Source organism: Heterodontus francisci, chromosome 20 (genome assembly GCF_036365525.1).
Source record: "Heterodontus francisci isolate sHetFra1 chromosome 20, sHetFra1.hap1, whole genome shotgun sequence".
Classification (NCBI taxonomy): Eukaryota; Metazoa; Chordata; class Chondrichthyes; order Heterodontiformes; family Heterodontidae; genus Heterodontus; species Heterodontus francisci.
Genome location: NC_090390.1, coordinates 59,831,559 through 59,852,197, shown reverse-complemented (window position 1 = coordinate 59,852,197; position 20,639 = coordinate 59,831,559). Strand labels below are relative to the sequence as shown.

At 43.5% G+C, this 20,639-nt stretch overlaps 1 protein-coding gene across 2 annotated transcripts in view; it reads right to left on the bottom strand.

Annotated features, from left to right (window-relative positions):
* Nucleotides 1-20,639, bottom strand: part of plpp4 (phospholipid phosphatase 4) — a 312,399-nt gene that overhangs the window by 268,680 nt on the left and 23,080 nt on the right. Inside the window, exon 1 of one of the 2 annotated variants that reach the window (XM_068053364.1) lies at nt 11,728-11,779. The exons of the other annotated variant lie outside the window; for it this stretch is intronic. The gene's annotated coding sequence lies outside the window, so the exon portion shown is untranslated. Of the gene's footprint in view, nt 1-11,727; nt 11,780-20,639 lie in introns of those variants that run through there. 2 annotated transcript variants of the gene reach the window in all.

The window sequence follows — 20,639 nt, the reverse complement described above, 5'->3', positions numbered from 1 at the left end:
GTGGGGGAGAGAGAGGAGTTCAGAAGCTTGACGACCACAGACCCAAAGCACAATGTCTGATGCAACACAGGAGGAAAGTTCGCTTCATTTACTGTTAGCCCACTCGTGTGTACAGGCCCTACTTGAACTATGAGCAGATGTTGAAAGAGCTGGTTGCGTCATTCACACTTCGCCAAGTCTACAAACTGGCAGCTCTGTGATTCACTGCAGGAGAATCTGAGGCCTTGATCAATAACCAGCATGGCCATCACAGTGGCGATGAAGGTGATAACAGCTTTCAGTTTTTGTGGGTGCGACTCATTCCAGTAGTCAACAGGGGACCTGAGTTGTAATCAGCCAAGGGGCATGAAGGCTGGCATCCAGCACGTGACTGATGCACTGTTCAACAGGGCTAATGATTTATTGAATTTAAAATGGCACCAATGGTGCAAAGACAGAAGTCCCTTCAATTTTAACATATCACTGGCTTCCCAAGGTTCTAGGAGCAATTGATAGGACTTATGTAGCACTGAAATTAACCCATGAAGACTCGCAGAGCTTTCTGAACAGAAAGGGATTCCACTTCCTTAATGTTCAAGTAGTTTGTGATGCCCATGTGCACATCCTGCATCTCAATGCAATGCAAGCAGGATCAATTCACGATGCCTTCATTGTGAGGAGCACCTTCATAGCCTGCATGTTGTGGAGGGTGATAAACCTGTTGTGTGGGAAATTGGAGACAAGTCATACCCCTGCTGCCATGGCTCATGACACCATTTTGGGCAGCACAGACCGAGGTAGGGGTCAAGCTTAATGAGGTCCATGTCTCCACCAGGTAGGTCATGGAGCCAGCCACTGGGTACTGAAGAGCCACATCAGATGCTTGAACAGATCTGGGGACATACTGCAGTATTCCCCAGAGACAGTGGCCAGGATTGTTTTGGTTTGCTGCATCTGCACAATTTTGCTTTGGAATAAGCTTTAGATTGTCCAGTGCATTGCAATTGAAAGATGATCTATTGTACCAAAAGGAATATATATGCAGTAGATGCACTGTACTGTGATTTAATTATACAAACAAATTTTAGTTTTATTATAATTAATGAAAACCACATTGCAACTCAGCCAATCTACATGTCTGTAATCATTACTTAACACATACCTCTGCCTCCTTTACCAGTTTAAAAACTACTGTACTTTAACCTGATAGATTTTTGAATGAACTGTCAATTTGATAAAGACATATATCTGATGTTGTAAACTCTTAAACAATCCCATATCCTCCACAATTCAAAGTCGTTTTACACATCAAAAAGATTATCATTGGATGTTGCGCTTCAGAGCATAATTTGTTCTTGCACTCCACTAACATATCATTAGTTTTGATCCCACCCATATCATCAGAGATGTGTCTCTGGTACTCGAAAAAAAGATGACAGTGATAACTGGAAAAACACGGTGGAAACCAGACAGCGTTTTTATTCCAGTTCCAAAATTATTACCCAAGGCTGACAGCCACTGTGGGACTGCAACATTCAGATTTATCTCTACTATCAAAAGCTATCAAGGAAAGTCATTACAGAAAATATCACCCAGTGTAGGGGGAAGAAAAGTGCCGCGAGATATTGTGCTAATGTGCTGATTAATACTTGTCTTACAAATGCAGAGACTGCTTTCAAATTTTGTCACTGACATAGATGAGGCAGCAGTGCTGGTGGTAATATGAGATAGTAGGGATAAAGATAATACTAGGAACTTCCATAAGACTCAGGGTATTATCAGGAGAGAATGGTGATTTTGGCTGCAGAGGTAGCATTAATAATGACACAATGAAGAGAGGAAACATAGTACTACAGAATGGATAGGGCAAGTAGAAGAGACAGCAATGTTATTTTTCCAACTGAGCTAAACATCTCCAACAGTTCTGAAGTAGCAGAATTTCTAATGAAGATGGAAAAAGCCTTTATCGATGTTTATTTTGCAGACAGATTGCTGGCATTGATACTGACAGCAAGTTAGATATCCGTTTCCAAACAGTGCTTGGATATCTCTGCTAGAATATGTCTCTGTCTAGTTTCCCTCCCCTCTACCTCTATGTCCTACCCAATTTATTTCATTCATTAGACCCACCTCCAGCTCTCTCAATTCCATTCCGATTAAACTGCTGATGACCCGAGTTCCCTTCCTGGTCCCCATGCTAAATGATATTGTAAATAGTATCCTCTCATTAGGCATTGTCTCTCTCCCTTTCAGAGCTGTGCCCCTCTTTTAAGTACCCAACTGCGACCCTTCTGTCCTGATAAATTACTCCATCTCTAAACTCTCTTCCTCTCCAAAGTTCTTGAATGTATTGCCACCTCGGAGATCCATGCCAATCTCCCCTGCAACACGATGTTTGAATCTCCAGTCTGGTTTCTGCCCATCCCACCCATTCCACACTGAAGCAACCTTAACTAAAGTCACAAACTATATACTGTGGCTATGGTGCATTATCCTTCCTCAATCTCCTTGAACTGTTTGCAACCTTCGACAGTCGATCACATGATCCTCCTCCAACACCTCTCCTGGTAGATTGCCTTCTCCTTTTTCCACTTTTACCAATCTGGTTCTTGCCACAGCATCTCTATGAAAGGTTCATCTTCCCATGCCCGCACCTCTGGAGTCCCCCAGGGACGTATCTCTGGCTCTCTCCTCTTCCTCATTTACCTGCTGTACCTTAGTGACATCTTCCACAAGTATATTGATGACACCCAATTCTACCTTTTCACTACCCCTCTCAACCCCTCCACTGTCTCTATGCTGTCAGAATTCTGTTCAAATACCCAGCCTTGGATGAGCAGCAATTTTCGTCAGCTAAACCATGGGAAAAACCATCATTTTCAATTCCCACCACAAACTCCAGACTTTCTTCATCAACTTTATTCCCCTCCACAGCCACTCTCTCAGGGTGAATCCGACTACTCGCAACATCAGTGATCTATTTAACCCAAAGCTGATCCCTTATCCGCACCATCTTATTTCTGCCTCCAACATTGATCATCTCCATCCCTAGCTCAGTCTATCTGCTGCTAAAACCCTCATCCATGCCTTTGTCATCTCCAGACTCAACTAGTGTAATGATCCCCTGATTGATCCCCCTTTGTCTACCATCTGTAGAATCCAGTTCTTCCAAAAATTCTGCCTATCCTGCATCAAGTCCCACTTACCCATTGCCCTATATTGGCTCCCAGCTCAATGTCTCAAATTTAAAACATTCCATGTTTAAATCCTTCCATGGCCTCACCCCTCCATTTATCTCCTGCTGCTCCAGCTCAACAAATTCCTGAATGCCATTTTCCTGACTCCAGCCTCTTGTGCCTCCCTCTCCCTTCATCCTTTCAGCCCCTCTCTGACCCCTAAAGCCAAGCAAACAATAAGTTTCAGGACATAACTTAAAGGTTTTGATGGTTACCTCTCAAAAGTGTCTGCTGTACCAGGCATGGAAGGACATGGATTAAAGCATTTAGTCATCACACTCCTGGATATGATTGGCTTACGTGTAGGACCATTAAAATGCACAGTCCAGGGAGGTATGTTGACACAAGAACCTCAGCAGGTTGCCAAGGCAGCTAGTTAACACACATACTCCTTCCACAAACAAACTATTTAATAGGAACCATCGACCTGAAATACTAACTCTGTTTCTCTCTCCACAGATGCTGCCAGACCTGCTGAGCATTTCCAGCGCTTTGTTTTTATTTAATAGGAGTGGTCGGGTTAGGTGTCACATATCTCAAGCAAAGTACGAGAATCAAGTGGCACCAGCATGTCTCCAAAATTGCTTGGCCATTCCAGTGGATTCCTGTCATTATCCCAGTAGGAGACAGATGGAACAGTTCCAAAATCTGTCTGGACCTAGATATGCTGGAACCCAGACGGATGTTTGAGTTTTCTGTGGCCTTGTTTCTAGTTGGGGGCCAACAAAGCCACTGCTGTAGGGGAGACGGTACTGAGGTCAAAGACTTCTAAAGCTGGGAATTCCTGCATCCTCAGCCTCACAGGGACAGGGTTGATGAAGATGTTTTGGACCAGTCTCTTTGATAGATGTGGATACTTAGCTAAATGTATTACAGATGAATGCCTAGTATACGAATGTTTCTGGAACTGCTTCCTCACTGCCTGTGCTAATGTTGACCTCTTTGATTTTGGATTGTCCTTCTTGCGCTTTATGGTCTTCTCACGCAGGAAAGTTATGGACTATGTAGCAGATGACAAAGATCCTAGCACTTACTGCTATGTCCCAATACCTGAAGTACCACTTAGCAATGCCAATGGAATGCTTATTAATGATCCTAATGGATACATACTACTTGTATCTGTGCTGAATTAGTGTCCATGATGGCACAAGGGTATCATTAGCCAGTGCAAAATCTCACGGGCAGCTGTTTTTGTTCTCCCTGACCCTCTTCTGCCAAATCCAGTGGTACTAGAGCACTCTATGCATATTAATCATAGACATCTAATACTACCCTGAGATTTATTCCTGGGATTCATATAGTCCATAACTTTGCTTTATGAAGAGGTCACTTTTAATGCCTACCTCCTGTTCCAAGTGATTGCTTTTACAACTGAATGATTTGATGAGATACTTCAGAGGGGACTAAGAGTCAACCAATGCATTGTGTAGCTGGAGTCAAATTTAGGCCAGACCAAACAGGGGTGGCAAATTAACCTTCCCTATGGACATTAATAAACAATATTAATTGGTTATTGGGTTTTCTACAACAATCCAGCAGCGTTCAAGGTTCTTAATTCCACTTTCTCAGCTTACTACAGGACAAACTCATGGCCTCTGAGTTGCTGGTCCAGTACCATAACCACTACACTAGGGCGACTATCATTCGTTTCATCATTTTTTTAAAAATTCATTCCTGGGATGTGGGCATTATTGGCAAGGCCATTGTTTATTGCCTTTCCCTAGTTGCCCTTGAGAAGGTGATGTGAGTGGCTTTCTTAAAAACTGAGTGGCTTGCTAAGCCATTTTAGAGGACAGCGAAGAGTCAACCACATTGCTGAAGGTCTGGAGTCACATACAAGCCAGACCAGGTAAAGATGGCAGATTTCCTTCCCCAAAGAACATTAGTGAACCAGTTAGTTAGCCACCATTACTGATACTAGCTTTATATTCCAGATGTATTCAATTTACTGAATTTAAATCCCCCAGCTGCCGTGGTGGAGATTTGAACTCATCTCTTGATAATTAGTCTAATCTGCTGAATTACTAGTACAGTAACATAAGCACTTTGCTACTGTTCCTCTGGGATTAATAAGTTCCTACAACAATATGGGATGAGTTTTCTGTATGTTTCCAATCTGGCCTGTTATTTTCTTGATTCTATCATTTATGTACACTTAGTTTTTGTCCTCCTGTAATTTTTCAGGTTAATAAATATCCAAAATAAAAACAAGAAATGCTGGAAATACTCAGCAGGTCTGGTAGCATCTGTGGAGGGAGAAGCAGAGTTAATCTTTCATCAGAACAAATATCCAATGTTGTACCACATACCCAACATTATTGCTCCTACACACTCCGCCACGCCAATTCTTAGGTTTCTTTGTTCACTTTTTACTTTTCGGTTTTTGAATCTATTTTTGTTCAGTACTAAACACAAATGAATATTCCCTCAGTGTTTTCTTTTAATCAACCACAACCCATTTTACTGACATCTACTTTTGAATAAAATTAACAAAGAGAGGGATATATTTCCAGTACATGTAGTTTAAAACCTGAGTTGCATTTGTCCTTTAGTTAGCCACAAATTCCTCTGCCTTTACAAGAATCCTGAACACATTAACCTCCTTGCTTATGATTTAGTTTATAGATACATATGAGTGAAGTCGCATATGACCATTTTATTCTGCACCAATATCTCAAGCACATGAGTTGAGATTTGAAAAGTGTTACAACCAGGTGAGAAAGAGGTCTAGCATTCCCTCTCAGCCTTCACCTGGTCTTACTGTAACAGGGTTTTATTTTTTAAACCCACTGTGTTTTTAGCTCCACCTTGGTGAATTCTTGTTCACCACTTCCCAATTATAAGGTTAGAGAAACGAGCACAAACAGGCTTTCTTAGGTTTAAAGAAGAAAGGTGAAATTTATTAAAACTTAAACTCTAATTCAGTTGATGCCTACGGATACACGACGCACCCACGCTAGCATTCATACATGATTCGCACATGCAAATAGAGACAGAAAAGAGCAGAAGAAAATAAGGTGGAAAGGTTTGAGGCAATATCTGAAGAGTTACGGTTCTTCGAGCTCACTGTAGAGTCCTTTTGCAGGTTGATCTTGCTTTTCGTTGGGGCCCAGTATTATTCTTAAACCTTGTTCATGTAGGAGACTTTTCTCTCTTGGGGTTCATGTGTCTTCAGTGGGTTTCAGTACCATGAGAAAGATATGGGAGCAGATAGGAGAGAGAAGGCCTTTTTCAGGCCAGGAGCATTCAGCTTTCTGCCAGTTCAAACACTGTCTCTACAACTTAAACCTCCCCAAGTTGGCCAACAGAGTGGTCACGTGATTGACTGGTTTGACCAGGTCTGTTCTGTGTATTGTATGGGAGCAGGGGATAGCTCCTTTGTTCCAACACTGTCTGCTAATATGCAAAAATGTCATTCTGGCCAGGGGCCTGGTAATTCCTTGTAACAGGCCTTCTCTTCTTCCAAGCAACAATTTGAAATTTAATGTCCATGTGATGAAATTAGTGTGCCTCATTCTTGGCAGGTGGGAGCCTGCATGAAAGCTCCACACCCAGGGGAATGAAATGTGATCTGAAAAAAGGTGCAGTTCATTAAAAGCGTTGGGAGAATATATATGATCCAAGGAAACCATGCATTTCTCTCATTCACTCCCATTCATTCAGAAATCCTAAAGCTTACTCAAACTGTCTTTTCTTGGTGCCAGTGCTAGTTTTAATTTTCCCCTTTTTGGCATCCCAGTAATCATGTGGTTCTTTGGGGAAGTTTTTCTTCAGTTTGCCCATTTCTATGGCTGCCTAGGGTCTTTGTTCCTGCTGAGGTCTGTCAAGGGTTGGGGTGGTGGGGGGGTGGGGGGGGGGAGGATTAGATTTAATTAGCTGTAATTTGGAGATTTTTCCAAGAGAGTCTGTCATGGGCAGGTCTATCCTGAACTCTCTTTCAGTGCTTTGCTGAGTCATGCAAAGGCTTTTGACTTCAGGGGATGGGTTGTTCCCTTTTCCTCTGACTGTGGGGGAGGATTCTTTGTTAATCTCCCCTTTGTTCTCTGGGAAACCCCTGCCTGCAGGTATGTGTGCAGTCCCCTTTGGCACTTCGACTAGGTGAGGCATCACCCTCACCGTTTCTCTTCCCCCTAGAGGTGTTTCGTTTGTCTCTGCAGGTTCCTGTAAATGCTGTTAGCAACTCTGGTGGGGTGCTTCTAGAGTCTGCATTTACATAGGAGGTTGTGAGGTCTAACTTTTTTGGGGTTGGCTGACCGGACAGTAGGGGTTTTCATCCGGAATTCCTCCCGGACTTCCTTTAACCTGCCCTCTTGGTCGTTTTTTCCCCTTCCCTGTCTAACCTTTTGCCAGCCTTGTGCCTGCCTGTCCCTTTTTGTTCTTGGCGGGGGTCCCTTACAGTTCACCAGCCCGCTGCTGGAGGGGCCTCCTAACACCTGTACAGGAGTTAGGGGTGCAAGTTTCACTATAGGTTGCGGTTTCCCCTCAACCTGACACATGCGGCAACTCCTGCAGTACTCCACCACATCTTTGTGGAGTTTTGGCCAGTCAAACTGCTGTCTTAAGCAGCTTTTGGTCTTTCGTATACCGGCATGTACAGCCACAGTAGTCTCGTGGGCCCTTCTTAATATTTCTCTCCGTTACCTCTGTGGCACCACTAACTGGAACTACTCTCCACTCCTTGCTCTCAAGTCTGTGAGGAGAACTCCATTTCATACGAACATACGAATTAGGAGCAGGAGTCGGCCACTCAACCCCTGAGCCTGCTCCGCCATTCAATAAGTTCATGGCTGAACTGATTACTCCACATTTCCACCTACCCTGGATAACCTTCCACCCCCTTGCTCATCAAGAATCTATCTACCTCTGCCTTGAGAGAATTTCAAAGACTCACAACCCTCAGAGAAAATTTCTCCTCATCTCTGTCTTAAATTGGTGACCCCTTATTTTTAAACAGTGGCCCCTAGTTCGAGATTCTCCCACAAGGGGAAACATCCTTTACACATCCACCCTGTCAAGACTCCTCAGGTTCTTATATGTTTCAATCAGGTCACCTCTTACTCTTCTAAATTCCAGCAGATACAAGCCTAGCCTGTCCAATCTTTCCTCATAAGACAGCCCACCAGGTATTAGTCTAGTAAACCTTCTCTGTACTGCTTCCAATGCATTTGCATCCTTCCTTAAATAAGAAGACCAGTACTGTACATAGTACTCCAGTTTTGGTCTCACCAATTCCCTGTATAGCTGAAGCATAACCTCCCTACTTTTGTATTCAATTCCCCTTGCGATAAATGATAACATTCTATTAGCTTTCCTAATTACGTGCTGTACCTGCGTAGTAACCTTTTGTGATTCATGCATTAGGACACCCAGATCCCTCTGCATCTCAGAGCTCTGCAATCTCTCACCATTTAGATAATATGCTTTTTATTCTTCCTGCCAAAGTGGACAATTTCCCACTTTCCCACATTATACTCCATTTGAAAGGTCTTTGCCCACTCACTTGACCTATCTACATCCCTTTGTAGCCTCCTTATGTCCTCTTCACAAGTTACTTTCCTACCTATCTTTGTGTCATCAGCAGATTTAGCAACCATACCTTTGGTCCCTTCTTCTAAGTCATTTATATAAATTGTAAAAAATTGAGGCCCCAGCACAGGTCCCTGTGGCACATCACTCGTTACATCTTGCCAACCAGAAAATGACCCATTTATGCCTACTCTCTGTTGCCTGTTAGCAAACCAATCTTCTATCCATGCTGTTACCTCCTACACCATGAGCTTTTATTTTCTGCAATAACCTTTGATGTGGCACCTTATCAAATGCTTTCTGGAAATCTATGTACAACACATCTACCTTTATCCACAGCACAAGTAACTCCCTCAAAGAACTCCAATAAATTGGTTAAGCATGATTTCCCTTTCACAAAACCATGTTGACTCTGCCTGATTACATTGAATTTTTCTAAATGCCCTGCTGTAACTTCTTTAATAATAGCTTCTAACATTTTCCCTAAGACAGATGTTAAGCTAACTGGCCTGCAGTTTCCTGCTTTCTGTTTCCCTCCCTTTTTGAATAAAGGAGTTACATTCACTATTTTCCAATCTAAAGGAATCTTCCCCGAATCTAGGGGAATTTGATGAACTCTCATCTGGCAACAGGGAATAAACCTCATGGGCTTTTCCAGTTAGCTTGCTTTGTAGTAAAAGAGACCAGGTCTCAGCTGGCCATTTTAGCTGCCTTGCCAGTTTCTCAAAAGACCCCAAAATGCCTCCACATCTTCCTCATTGAATTTTTTAATTAGTTGAGCGAGTTTTAGCAATTTTGTCCCCAGCCCTGAATTCTGCTCCTCCATATTGGCCATGCTTTCACTGGGGTTACTCTGTCACCTCCTAGTTAACTCAAGCCGCTTCAACTCTCTTTCTTCGCATTCTTTCTGGGATATTCTTTCTCTCTATCTCTCCCCTGCCTTTCTCGTTCCTTCTCCTGTCTTTCATTTTCTCTTTCTCTTTCCCTGTCTTCTAATTCAAGTTTCCTTTGTTACACATATCTTTGCTAGCAGTACCCTGTCTGGGTCTACTTCTAACACTGCTTCTGCTTCTTCAGATTCAAGGGAAAAATGGTTGGCCACTAGCCTTAGGAGTTCAGACTTCCTAGCCTTGCCACATACAGTGATCCCACACTGCTCAGTCATTTTCCTCAATTCCTCCATAGACAGTGCTTTTAACTTATCCCAAGTTACTTCATTCTGGCTTGAGGAGATACTGCCTTCAGTTGCAGACATGTTAGTATTCAAGCACACATAACCACAAGAAAATCTGTATGGAAAACTTACTTTTTTTGTGATTGGGAACAATTTGGCTTCCCACTTCCAATTTCTCTTGTTTGTCTGTGGGTCAGTCCCAGACAAGCCCCCAAATGTTTGATACCACCAGGGTGAAAAAGAGATCTAGGGTTCCCTTTTAGCCTTCACTTGGTCTTACTGTAACAAAGTTTTATTTTTTAAACACACTGTTTTTTTTAGCTCCCCCTTGGTGAAACCTTGTTCACCGCTTTCCAATTATAAGGTAAAGAAACCAGTACAAACAGGCTTTCTTATGTTTAAAGAAAGGTGAAATTTCTTAAAACTTAAACTTTAACTTGGTTGATGCCTACAGATACACGACACACCCACGCTAGCATGAATACACGATACGCACATGCAAATAGAAACAGAAAAGAAAAATAAAGTGGAAAGGTTTGAGGCAATATCTGAAGAGTTTGTTACAGTTCTTTGAGCTCACTGTAGAGTCCTTTTGTAGGTTGATCTTGCTTTTCATTGGGGCCCAGTATTCTTTTTAAACCTTGTTCATTGTAGGAGACTTTCCTCACTTGGGGTTCATGTGTCTTCAGTGGATTTCAGTTCCACGAGAAAGAGATGGGAACAGACAGGAGAGAGAGAGACGAGATCTTCTTCAGTCTGGGAGCATTCAGCTTTCTGCCAGTTCAAACACTGTCTCTACAACTTAAACCTCCCCAAGTTGGCCAGCAGTATGGGAGCAGGGGATAGCTCCTTTGTTCCAACACTGTCTGCTAATATGCAAAAATGTCTTTCTGGCCAGGCAATTCCTTGTAACAGGCCTTCTCTTCTTCCCAGCAACAATTTGAAATTTAGTGTGCTTGTGGCGAAATTAATGTGCCTCATTCTTGGCAGGTGGGGAGCTGCATGACAAATGCATTTTTGATTTTTTTAAGAGATCTTCTAAGAAAATGAAGATATATGAAGCCATTCTTGGCTCATTTCACTTTTTAATTTTGTTAAACAGAAATCAATGCTGATGCAATCTTTTTTTCCGGCCAGTTATGAAAGGAAGGAAGCTTATCCTCTAAGGAAATTATCCATTAAAATCTCATGAAGATACTGTGAAAACATCCTCAGGTTACTTTGTTTCTATTGCTTTAACTTAAAATCAACACTGAAGCTAACTCCTTGTGAAATCAGATCATGGCTAACGCAAAGGGAGATTTTTTATTTAATTGACTGTAAAGCATTTTGGGACATGAAAGGCATTATATAAATGTAAGTCTTTTCTTTCTTTAGGAAGTGTACTTTCTGTGAGTAAAAGTACATGAAAAACCAGTTTCTCCATGTGGAATATCTTGCTTGGTGACCTTGCCAGTGAACTGACAAAACTCATTTTTAACCATTTGTGAAGGTCACAAACATTTTTGCTCGGTTTCATGAACAGGCTTCTTGCTACTTCACACGTGTCACAGCCTGAAAATACAAAGTGAAAACAACACTCACTTCTCCACTGTCTATTGACAAGAGTAAGTGTTCTGAATACACTTCTCCCATTCTCACATATAAATTTAAAAAAACATTAAATATACAATACCTATATCAAGTGAAAAATAAAAATGGCAATAGCACAGGTTAACTTATTTTCAACCCTTCTAATGATATGCTCACCATTATTCTTAAAATTAGGTAAAGTTATACATTTAATGTTTTTTTGCCAAACCTGATACCAACTTGTTTGTCCTTTATGTAGGATTGCCCAATAGTCAGCAGCTTGCATCTAAACTTCAGACTGTGCAGAATGGCTTATCAGTGTCAAAGTGAAACTGTATTTCTGTCTATTGCTTTATGCAGTCTACAGCTGACATGTTTCAGGCTTTTCTGAACAGTTCATGAAGATTAATGACTGACGGTGGTCCTGCCAGGAATGACAGAACCAGATCTAACTTGACTAGACTGATGTGTTACACCATACCAGTGACTGAGGGGACAGCAACCAGATCAGCACATCATGGAGCAGACCTCGACTTTGTGCAATTGTGGGAAATAGGTAATAGCAAGCTGGCAGCCTGTTTTGCAACTCTCCTGATTGAAGTCAATGAAAGTGAAAATCGGGAGAAATATAAAACGGACTGTTCTGTTCTGTTCTGAAGCTTGTCATTTTGCAATGGTCTCAGACATGGGTTAGATTGCTCAAGATTCTATGAGTAGTTTATTGGGCTGCTATGTTAGTTAGCTTTGAGTTCCCTTCATGATGCACAATGTTATTTCCATGTCTGTGCAACTTTCTTGTAATCTGGTTTTGACTTGAGTGTGTCTTTTGTTTTGTGCCTGTGGTTTGGTTAGTTATTCTACTTCGTATTTGTGAAGCTGGTTTTTCTGATATATTTGACCTTCTATTGATATTTTCAATCTGTCCCATTAGCCCTGTATATTCTTGCTTTGCTTTGTCTCGGGTTTGTTTTGTTTTTCTGGAGTTGTGGTGGTGATGCTTATTGCTTTCTGTAGGTGATGCTAATCCTTCCATTGCTTCCCAGCATAGAAGAACCATGATGAGAAAATCTTAGCATGGATTAGATGATGAGAGTACCCAACTTTTCTCTGCTTGGGCTGTAATGTGGATTGATGTCTGGCATTTCACAGGTTGGTACTTACATGCTGATTTCTGTGATATCTGTGCAGTGGGATTGCACAGATCTCAATTCACCATATATGCTAGGTGAACTTCGCCATAAACTAATCTACAGCTAATTCAAAATCATTTTAAGCAAATTATGTATAGCGCAGTTTAGCATTTAAAAAAAAAGAAATCATTCAGTGATACAAATTAAGTGCCTTTGAGTTATCAGGAGTAAACAGCAAAACTGAAATCGATCCTTACTATTTAAAATACAGGCACCGAAATCAGCCATGTTTTACTGATATTGTACAATGATTGGAAATCTTGATAATACTGTACACTTTATCCTGCATTTTCTAATCAGATCTGCCTAATTCCACTTAGGGTAGCAGAAAAAATAATTTACTATTCTATCAGTAATATTGAGATACCAAACCTGCTGGAATCATACTGGGAAATTCAATGATTGTGTCTTTTCTTTTTGTAACAATTTCAACCAATAAATACAGTTTTATTTGTTTCCTGACACATTTGTGTTCACAGAGAGTGAAGTCCATAAGCAGACTGAATCTCCTATGAAATAAAACATGTGCCCTTCTGCGTGATGTTAGCATAGGAGTTGGCATAGCCAATTTTGACAACTAACCCCCAATCATGGAACATTGTTCACCAGAGATGCCTACTGTGTTGTTTCTATCTTCCAAAAGGCAGAAAATATCATTCCAATAGACCAATGAGTAGAGGCTAAAACGACCTGGTCAGATTTATATAAAGTTCAAATACATGATGCCAATGATTACTGAGACTACACTGGCCACAAATTTGCTTAGGTTGCAATCTCAGCAGATACACTGGGCAGCATTGGCCTGACTGTGCTATTGAAAATTGACTTCTATTGGTGGCGCTGCTGAGCTGCAGGCCCTCTGATTGAGCCGGCAGCTCAGAAAGGCAGGTCGCCATCCTTAATGGGAAAGTGGTCCTGGCACTGACCTCTTAATTGGCTGTCGCCTGTAAAATCTCCTCCACATTCCCGCCGTTTGCCCGCCGGGGCCTGGGACCTGGGACCTATGGTGTGCCAGCAGAATTCCAGCCCGCGAGTCTCCAGTACTTGGTCAATTTACATGCTCCACACAAATGGCATCTTGCCCTTAGCCTCCCTGCTATTTTTAAACATTCATTGGATTTGTATATTAATTTTCCATTAAACTTACCACAAAGTTACGTTTTGGAAATAACAGCGCAAGTATCTTTTTAATGATATGATCATTGTTAATGCAGTACCACCATCAACTGCTTTGACCCAGAAAGTGAATAATTTTCTCTGTGGAGTCTCATTCCTTCAGGTGGTAAATTGTTCTTAAGAGATTTTTAAAATGCCAAATTTGAAATTTTTATATTTTTTCCTTTTCTTTCCTGTCTTTCTTCTCTCTGTCTGAATCCAATCTTCCTTTCCCTCTCTTTTTCTTTCTGTACCTGATTTGACTCTCATTCACCCTCCTTCTCAATTGTTCATCTGTTTATTTCTCAATCCTTAAATCACAATGGTGAAGGAGATACACTTTTGGCCCTGCTGTTCACTAGTTTCCCAGATGCCCTATTGCCCTCACCACACCGTTAACAGCTCGCAATTCCAGCAGGTTATAGCACAAAATATGTAATTGACAGGACACGCCGTAAGATGCCCGCTCCAGAAAGATTCAGCTCATTATTTAACCTTCCATATATGGATAAGCTTTGCAATCCAGAGTCTCGGATTTGCACAGCAGCAGTCTGAACATTAGGTCCTTTGTATAAGCAACTATGAGCCCTAACATCTGCTTGATGGTCCCTGCGCATGTCCTAAATTTAACTCCTAGGGTATTATACTATAACCATTGGCTCTCGGGCTTACTCCCTTAGCCTTGGTATCTGGAAGTAGTTCAAGAGTTCACCTATCCAACTATCACCAGTAACCTGTCTCTCAATACAGAAATCAACAAGCGCATGGGAAAGGCTTCCACTGCTATGTCCAGACTGGCCAAGCGAGTGTGGGAAAATGGTGCACTGACACGGAACACAAAAGTCCGAGTGTATCAAGCCTGTGTCCTCAGTACCTTGCTCTACGGCAGCGAGGCCTGGACAACGTATGTCAGCCAAGAGCGACGCCTCAATTCATTCCATCTTTGCTGCCTCCGGAGAATCCTTGGCATCGGGTGGCAGGACCGTATCTCCAACACAGAAGTCCTCGAGGCAGCCAACATCCCCAGCATATACACACTACTGAGCCAGCGGCGCTTGAGATGGCTTGGCCATGTGAGCTGCATGGAAGATGGCAGGATCCCCAAGGACACATTGTGAGCTCATCACTGGTATCAGACCCCCTGGCCGTCCATGTCTCCGCTTTAAAGATGTCTGCAAATGCGACATGAAGTCCTGTGACATTGATCGCAAGTTGTGGTGGTCAGTTGCCAGTGATCGCCAGAGCTGGCAGGCAGCCGTAAAGGTGGGGCTAAAGTGTGGCGAGTCGAAGAGACTTAGCAGTTGGCAGGAAAAAAGACAGAAGCGCGAGGGGAGAGCCAACTGTGTAACAGCCCCGACAACCAATTTTATCTGCAGCACCTGTGGAAGAGTCTGTCACTCTAGAATTGGCCTTTATAGCCACTCCAGGCGCTGCTCCACAAACCACTGACCACCTCCAGGTGCTTATCCATTGTCTCTCGAGACAAGGAGGCCAAAGAAAGAAAGAAAGCTTGGCTCTCGGGCTATACAATGAAAGAGGTAGTTTCTTCACGGAAACTTTTTTCTGTGGTATAGGGAAGAAGTGAAAGATCTAGGTATCATTTTTAAAATGGTGTCACAAAATCATGATATGGTATTGTAAAAGATTAATATAATTTAGTTATGCATTTCGAAATAAAAATGTCTGCCAAATACTTTTTCCTGAAAACAATCCAAACATCATTGTTTGCTTTATTGACTTTGACTTAAATAATGCCACCAGCCTTTAGCTTTTGTCATTTTAACACAATTTCTGTCACGTCTGTAACTCTCACATCAACACTTCATTATGATAGCTCTCATCCTCTGCCAGCATCTGTATTATAGAAGTATTATTAACCAAATCGAAATGATAAAATCCCTCTTCAATATTTTATAAGGCCACTACATTTCAACAGCATACACAATGTGGTTTATATCTTGCATTTCTCTTAATGCTTCAATAAAGTGGAGAACGAATTATAAAAAACTCAATAAAATATCTTTTCAGCAATGTAAGTGCAACTGTACAAACCAATTATTTTGGTACTCAAGTACTCCATTTGTTACTGACAGGATTAATCAAAAACTTTATTATCCTGTAACTTTATAGAAATATTACAATTTTTGGGTATGTGTACATTTAATGTTTAGTAAAGTGCAATGTTAATGCTAAGTTACTTGATTTTATGCAGCAAAGGTAAACAGGTAAAATTCAAACTTTCAGAAAGGAGCATCATTACAACTGAATCACTGCTGGAGACCAAACGTTTCCCAGTAGATCACCAGGAATTGGGCCTAGGATTAAACCACCACCACCCACCCACCTCCCCCCACCCCCCAACCCAATACACACAGATACAGACACACACAAAACCAAGAGGAATTACACTGAAGAGGCTGAATTTTAACACTGTGACCCGTTTGTGGCAGGAAATGTAGGCAGTGCTTCGGAAAACCGGAAATTTGAGCAGACTGCTTGTCAGTTGCTTTTTAACTCAACCACAGCATTTGCATCTGACTTCCAGGTTTCCCGACCAATTGCAGTGGGCGGGCGTGCCTGGTGACGGTCTGTTTCAGATCCTCCTTTTTAAAAAGGGACCCTGCATGGGTCTGAATGCAAGCATTCTAGAAGTCCCAGAACTGAACCAGCAACTGGGCAAATGGAGGGTCAACATGCAAAGGCAGCACCGCTGTTCTCAGATGCGTCCCTAGACGTTATGCTCGGGCTGTATGGGCCCACAGGGAGGTTCTATTCCCCGTGGATGGGAGGAAGAAGGGAGCCACAGCGAACAAGCTCCCGTGGCTGATAGTGGCAGAGGAGGTCAGTGGCGCGAGTGAGGTGTCGCTGTCCTGGGTACCGTGTCACAAGAGTGTCAATGGCTCGATCAGGGCAGGAAAGGTGATTTGCCTGTCCCATTAAAGTGCAAAGACCCTCACTCTGCCTTCCCCAGCACATCACTCCTTAGACCAGCACACCTTGCAGGTGAACCCATCCCTCTCTCTCAAGGTGCTTCCTCACATCCCCATCTAATTAGCCACCAGATACTCACCCTCATCTTACTGCAATGGCACACCCATCCCACAGTGGCCCTCCACAAAATATTCCACTTCTCACTCTCATAGATCTCTTCTTTCTCTCGTAGGAGAAGAGAGCACAGGGCAAAGCAGAGACCGGGATGGCCCTCCAGTCATAGCAGCGCAGGAGGGAGCACTGGACATAAGCCTGGTTTCCACAATAGAGATGAAGAGATTGGGGTCTCACAGCTACAGGGTGACAGAATTAAATATCACACAGCCACATGGTGTAAAACACTCACTCATATGGACTTGATGTTACCAGCCACTACATTGTGATGATCTGCACAATGAAAACTTAGAACCTTCGCACCTTGTCAGTTCATGTCTTTCATCTCCCACAGGTTGTTCAAGAATCCCTCAGCAGCTGTTGCCGAAGGAGGAAGACGACTCCTCAGAGGAGGTCCCTCACTTTGAGGAAGAGCAATTACGCTCCCCCAGCTCAGATACGCACACCTCAGTGGGGTCACCGAGGCAGGTAGTTGCGTTGTCATATGGTGAAGCACACATCCCAAGTGAGCAACAGCAGGTTGTGGAGACGGGGACAGTAGTAGAGTGTCCCCGTCAGAGGGTGCAGGAGCTTCCCAGCTCTGCTCAGCTAGATGCAGGTGCTGAGCCTCAGGGGCCATCAACGGAGAGGACTATTCTGGAGCAGCAGCAGAAAATATGAGGTTTGGTCAACCTTTCCAGAGGCAATGCACATGATTGGAGGAATAGCACGAGTGCCTTGATGTCTCAGGCCTTTGCGCTGAAGTCTGCGTCCAGGGCAAGAGTGACCACCTGCTTGGAGCATCAGACACAGCAGTCAACTGAGTGCAGGCTGGACCTCAACAATGGCCTCACACTCAGACTGCCACCTTAAGCAGGATGAAGGAAAACCTTGCTTTGGCCATTCAGCACCTCACTGAAGTGCAGCAATGCCCTCCAGCTCTTGGCTAGCAGGGAACTGTGGATGGGCAGGAGAAGGAAGATGGAGAAAGGAGACATCGAAGTTTGGACCCTGCTCAAAGCAGTTCCACTTCTGACCCCTTGCCCTCCCCTCAGTCAAAGCCTCGCCTGCCGACTCCTGCCCTTGCACAGCTGAAGGTGAGGCAGTGTTTAGCAGGGCCCCCAGAAGACGTTGGCCAAGAGCATCTGAGCAATCAGAGCAGGGAAACCAGCAGCCTGCCTCCAAGCTCTGCTGAAGCCACAGGAATGGATTGTTGATCATGGGATTGCTTTGTGCTGGGGGCTTGGGCAGAAGGGTTGGGAGTGGGGGGTGTTGGTGCTACAGTGGGTTCAGAATTGATGTGCCAGATGGCTGTACTGCCTCAGATTAGCTGAAGCTTGCCTGAATCAATCCGTCCTGGGAATCTCTGGCAGTGAAGCGAACAGCGACAGATACCCTCGCCACATCAGGCTCTTCCTCCTCTTTTTCTGCTGAAGATGCAGAGTGGTCATCACCTGCCTCCTCTTGCAGCTGCGCAATGTTGTGCAATGCACAGCACACCACTATCGTTCTAACCGTAACTCTTGCTGATACATATTGAACGACGTCCTCAGGTCTGTCCGGCCACCTGAATCGCATCTCCAGCATGCAAATGGCTTGCTCGAGAACATTTCTTGTGCTCATGTGGCTTTGGTTATAGCTTTCTTGGGTGTCTGTGGTAGAACCACTCACAGGTCATAGAGTCGCACAGCATAGAAACAGGTCCTTCGGACCACCGTGTCCATGCCGACCATAATGCCTATCTATACTAATCCCACCTGCTTGCATTAATTCCATATCCCTCTATACCTTGCTCATTCAAGTACCTGTCCAGATGCCGCTTAAATGTCGCTACTGTTCCTGCCTCCTCCACCTTCTCAGGCAGCTCATTCCAGATACCCACTAATCTTTGTGTGAAAAATTTGTCCCTTTGATCCCCTTTAAACCTCCTCCCTCTCACCTTAAATCCAAGCCCTCTAGTTTTAGTCACCCCTACCATGGGAAACAGACTCTGGCTATCTACCCTTTCTATGCCTCTCATAATTTTATATACCTCTATCATGTCCCCTCTCAGCCTCCTTCGTCCCAACTCTTCTTCTCAATGCCTTGGCCAATGAAGGCAAGCATGTCATACGCCGCCTTCACCACTTTGTATACCTGTGTTGCCACTTTCAGAGAACTATGTACTTGCACCCCAAGGTCTCTCTGCTCAAGAACACTCCCCTGGGCCCTGCCATTCACTGTATATGTCCTGCCCTGTTTTAACTTCCCAAAATGCATCACTTCGCACTGTCCACTATACCACCAATTTTGGTGTGATCTGTAAACTTTCTAATCATGCCCGTACATTCACATCCAAATCATTAATATATATGACAAACAACAGAGGGCCCAGCACCGATTCCTGCGGCACACCACTGGTCACTGGGCTCCAATCTGATAAACAACCCTCCATTACCACCCTCTGCCTCCGATCACCAAGCCAATTTTGTGTCCAATTGGCTAGCTCACCCTGGATCCCATGTGTTTGAACCTTCTGGACCAGTCTACCATGCGGGACCTTGTCAAAGGCCTTGCTAAAGTCCATGTAGACAACGTCCATCACCCTGCCCTCGTCAATCCTCTTGGTCACCGCCTCAAAAAACTCAATCAAATTCGTGAGACATGATTTCCCACACACAAAGCCATGCTGACTATCCCTAATCAGACCTTGCCTTTCCAATGCATATAAATCCTGTCTCTCAGAATCCCTTCCAATAACTTTCCCACCACTGATGTAAGGCTCACCGGACTGTAGGTCCCTGGCTTATCCCTGCTGCCCTTCTTAAATAAAGGCACAACATTAGCTATCCTCCAGTCTTCTGGTACCTCACCAGTGACTAACGATGATACAAAAATCTCTGCTAGGGCCCCAGCAATCTCCTCCCTTGCTTCCCATAGCATCCTAGGATACACCTGGTCAGGCCTGGGATTTATCCACCTTAATGCACTTCAAAACCTCCAACACCTCCTCCTTTGTAATGTTGATATGCTCCCGGATATCGCTGTTCCCTCCCTTGAACTCACTAGCCTCCATGACCTTCTCCACGGTAAATACAGACGAGAAGTATTCATTTAAGACCTCGCCCATTTCCTGTGGCTCCACACAGATTACCACAGATTATCCTTAAGGGGACCTACTCTCTCCCTAGCTACCCTTTTACTCTTAATATACTTATAGAATCTTTTAGGATTCTCCTTTATCTTATCCGCCAGGGAAATCTCATGGCCCCGTTTCGCCCTCCTAATTTCCTTCTTAAGTGTACTCCTACATCCCCTATACTCCTCGAGGGACTCGCTTGATCCCAGCTGCCTAAACCTGACATATGCCTCCTTCTTTGTCCTGACCAGACCCTCAATATCCCTCATCAACCTAGGTTCCCTAAACTTGCCAGCCTTGCCCCTCCATCTAACAGGAACATGCCGGCCTGAACTCTTCCTATCTTACTTTTAAAAGCCTCCCACTTGCCAGACGTCCCTTTACCTGTAAACAGCCTCTCCCATTCAACTTTTGAGAGTTCCTGTCTGAAGCCATCGAAATTAGCCTTCCCCCCAATTTAGGACTTCAACTTGAGGACCAGTCCTATCCTTTTCCATAACTATCTTGAAGCTAATAGAGTTATTTATTTTTTTTTATTTATTATTTAGAGATACAGCACTGAAACAGGCCCTTCGGCCCACCGAGTCTGTGCCGACCATCAACCA